General features: G+C 43.0%; 1 long non-coding RNA gene across 1 annotated transcript in view; it reads right to left on the reverse strand.

Moving 5' to 3' along the window:
• The window catches only part of LOC121010010 (uncharacterized), a 12,043-nt gene extending 8,243 nt beyond the window's left edge, over positions 1–3,800 (reverse strand). Inside the window, exon 1 of the long non-coding RNA XR_005780960.1 lies at positions 3,592–3,800. This is a non-coding gene — a long non-coding RNA (uncharacterized LOC121010010). The remainder of the gene's footprint in view (positions 1–3,591) is intronic.
• Between the last annotated feature and the right edge of the window lie 630 nt (positions 3,801–4,430).

Below are 4,430 nucleotides of genomic sequence, written 5' to 3' on the forward strand. Positions count from 1 at the left end.
AAGTAAAATAAAGTAAAATAAAATAAAGTAAAATAAATAAAGTAAAATAAAATAACAAAATAATGATAATAATAATAAAGGAGACTTTTGGTGTATAGGTTATGTTACACTATACCTGGTCCAGGTCCCCCGGGGGAGAAAGAGCGTCTTTTTCCTATGGTTCCACCAAAGATCCATGGGAAACTTCTTTTATTTCATCTTAATGATAATGACCTCAGTAATGCACTGAAAGTGTTTCCCCAGAATTCACATGGTGAACCCCTCCCTCTCAACGTGATGGTATTAGAGGTGGGGCCTTTGGGAGGTAATTGGGATCTTGATGATGTCATAGAGGTAGAGCCCTCATGAATGGGATTAGCGCCCTTAGAAGAGTCATGGGAGAGCCTGCTTCACCTTTCTGCTCTTGGCCATGTGAGGACACAAGAAATCAGCAGTCTGCAACCCCAGAAGAGAATTCTCATGGGAATTCAGTCATACTGGCACCCTGATCTCAGACTTCCAGACTCCACAACTATGACAAACACATGTCTGTTATTTATAAGCCACTTATGTTCTGTATCCTGTTAGGGGAGCCTGAATGGACGAAGGCACTCTCTGAGCCAGTGTCTTTGGAGAAAGGGTTATTCACCGATTGATCCTCCAGGTCTTGGTCACATGACACGTTTCAAGCTAGGAGATGGGATTATTCCCACCCAACATGGATTGGGAAGAGGGTAGTTTGATTATGCAAAACAAAGGTTGGGTGTTACTAGCAAAAGCCAAAATAAACGTAGATTGGAAGGAGCAGTGAGCATCCTTTATGGAGATTAAAGGAGTTCCAGTGAAGGAATTCTTGGCACCCATATCCTCGCTCCAAATCCTGTCGTGTGAGTGATAAGCTCTGTCTTCTCTCCCATATGATGGGCAGTCAGTGCAAACCATGTTCCCTAGCCATCTTCACATTACAATGACATTACAGTGACATAAGGTGGGGAAGTCTTGCTCACAAGAAAAAGGAGGGAAGAGAGGCATGTAGGAGAGAGTTTGTGGGGTAGCTCAGTCTTCTATGTGTTAAAGCAGGTAAGATCAGTTATCGTAATCTTCTCATACATCTGAGCCCTCATAAAAGATAAAGCAAACCCTGTAGAAGAAGAGTGCCCAGGTCTCCAAGCTTGGGGTTCCCAGGAAATAAGCATATATTGGCATTAATAAAGTCTCAAGCATCACTTGAGCACAGACTGGCACTCCTTAGCGATGTGATCATGGGTAAGTATAGCAGATGTAGGTGAACAAGGGAACCGCTCCCTGTTCAATGTTCTTTTTCTCCAGGGACCTTGCGGGGATCGTGCTTGGTGTCCTTGGGCAGGAGGAAGTTCTGACAGATGAGATGTAAGGAAAAGTCCTTGGGTGGGGCTTTTGGAGCTTCCAGAAGTGTAGGTGCATCAGCTATCTTGTGATCATGAAGAAAAACACCCACAAAGCCTTTATCTTCAAATCAAAGGATTTTTGTTTGTTGCCGTAAGTATTTCCAATCTGGTTTAATTAGCTTTTAAGCTAAAACGCATAGACAATGGCTACCAGCGTGACATACAATAAAACTGATTCACAAACCACCTTCAGGCTCCTTTTCCATTTTCTTAAATTGGTAGGAGCCACTTTTTTTTTTAAGAGTATAGAGTAATCATCTCTCTTCTCTCTCTCTCTCTCTCTCTCTCTCTATATATATATATATTGCTACAACTAAGTTTTCTGCCTAATTTTGTAATGCATTTAAAAAGTTATCATTACTGCCATTTGGATCCCGAATCTTCTAACAATGTTTTATGGTCATTTGAAGAAACTTTTCTGTGGAATTTTGTTAACTTTCTTGGAAGTTCACTTGAGTTTGGAAATTGCCAAGCTTGCCCTAAATATCCGCGAGGAGACTACGCTTGGTGTTTTCCTTCGCGATAAGACGATTCCAGTTACGTTTCCACAGGTGAAGTCAGAAAATAAGAGACCTCTGTTTCTAGCTGTAAAACTTGGTATTTGTTTGCCATCGAAGTGAACAGTCTGCTGATCAGTCATGACGGTGCTCGAAGATAGTGACCAACAAACCTGGACGTGTTTAGCGTCTGATAGGGGTTTATGTATCTTTGAGGCAAATGGAGGTTATGGAGACAGACAAAACATCGGTCTTCCAGGTTTAGTTTGTGAAATAGTAAGACCTCGCTTCACAAAGAGGACATTTCGAGGGGAGGTAGGTCCTCCCCTGGATGAGCTATTCCTATATTTGTTTTGGGAATAGAATCCTCGAACACTGATGGGAGACACATCATTCTAGAAACAAAAAGAAAAAGAAAAAGAAAAAAGATAGAACACTCATGGTGAGGAACAGTATAAAGAGGATATAGTCCAAGGCCCTCATTTTATAGCGATGGCCCTGAAGCCCAGAATGGGAAATGGCTTGCCCAAGGTCACACAGCTATTCAGTGACAGCCAGGAGTAACCCCTTTGGGTCTCTGAGAGTTGCTATTATTTAATCCCATCTGGACGGCTGTGATCAAAGAACATAGTTCCTCTCACACATAAAGAAATAACTTGCCTGAAAAAAAAGTTGGTTAGCTGACTAGTGAACTGTGTCTACCACGGAGCGGGTATCCTTAGCCAACCGGCAAGACCTATTCATGTGCGTGCTTCTATTTCTGCGTGACAAGCCCTCATTTGAATGCACAAGCGAACACACATACCCTGTGGAAAGATCATTAACTGAGCGGTGGTGGGGCCCGTAGGTAGTAAACCACACGTCTGTGTCTGCACTGCTGGGAAGCAACGTTTTCACTGCCAAGCTTAGGGCGATGGGTTCCAAATACCCAAGTTCTCTCTCTTCGTGGTCCCCATCATGGCCCTGGATGGCTATGCACGTACATATGTATGCATCTATCTGTCGTCTGTTTTCCTCTGATAAATGTGATTCTGTGTGAGTGTAGGTACCAGGAAAGAGCGAGACACATATATTTCCTTATCAGAGGGCTGTATTTGTCAGGAATCTCACAAAGACAAGGCAGGCACAGAATTTCTTTTTCCCCCCCAGTTGTGACCTCCTGCATCAAATTTGAGTTTTATAGGGTCTGGCAAAGCACACTGCAAACTACGGCTCATTCTGCCATTTAAATATGAGTGAAATGAAATTAAAACGAACAGAGTACCCGACCAGAAAGAGGAAAAGAGGCCATTACAAACCAGTCTGGTGGACATGGTGGAAAAAGGAAAAAGAACTGATCTTGGCTGTGTGCTTGGGCCTCGGTGCGATTCTTTCGTTTTTCTTTTATTTTTGCTTGTTGCTCTTAGAGAGAGAGAGTGCAGGAGCAGGAGAGAGGGGCCGAGGGAGAGAGAAAGGGAGAATTTTAAGCAGGTTCCGTGCCCAGTGCAGAGCCTAATGCAGGGCTCAATCCCACGCCCCTGGAATCATGACTTGAGTTGAAGTCAAGAGTCAAATGCTCAACTGACTGAGCCCACCAGGCACCCCAGATGGTGTTTACTTCTGATTTGTTTCTGTGCCCCTTGAATTCCCCTCCACCAGCCCCTCTTGGAGCAGCACAGACAGCCCTCGCCCATGTGGGTCCCACCAACCTGATGCCCTTCAGAATCATGGCGTCCGGGAGGCAGTGCTGCTACGGAGAAGTTGGGTCCAAGTCACATAATTTTAGGACCTACTTTAAAATCAAAGCCCAGGCTTAGACATGCTCTCCAAATGCCTAAAGTTAAAAAGTGAACTTGTTTGTTAAAAACAACAGTGTCAACAAACAACCCGACACAAACGTCCCGCATTCTCTTTGACCCAATTTTGCACCAATATCAAACTCGTAACCTTCTCAATGTACAAAGAGGTTTTTATTTTAAATCCAAGGAACAAATGACCTCTTCAAATTCATAATGAGGTATGCATTGAACGGAACACAGCCCAAGGTGAGTCATTCATTAATCATAAACAAAACAGCCCCTGATCAAGGACACATCAGAACACACTGTAAAAAGAGGCTAGGTTGCCCAATGCCTTTATTTAATATTAACTACATTATGTTTTTCATGTGAGTTCTGAGAAGGTGATTTTCTCACTTTCTTTGTAGCCAGCTCAGTGTGAATGGATAATTACTTCCCTTAATGCTGTTTCCCCTGAAGGTTAACCCTGTTCAACAAGACTCGACCCAATCTCTCCTCTCCAAAGGGGGCAGGGGGTGCGTCCGTCGCCCAAGACTTTCAGCCAGAATCCTTCAAGCATAAAAACATCCGCCAACAGGAATATTTCAAATGACATGAATAATATTTGTGATTAATAACAGCTAACCAGAGAAGCATAATCCAAGAAATACACTATTAGCTTCTTACAGATATCTGATATGCTAATTATCTTCAAAAATTTCATCGCTGATGACTGTTTTGGCAGAAATTTGAGCAGGGGAAGAGGAAAT

This window comes from Herpailurus yagouaroundi, unplaced genomic scaffold, assembly GCF_014898765.1.
Source record: "Herpailurus yagouaroundi ecotype Mexico unplaced genomic scaffold, PumYag 190, whole genome shotgun sequence".
NCBI lineage: Eukaryota > Metazoa > Chordata > Mammalia > Carnivora > Felidae > Herpailurus > Herpailurus yagouaroundi.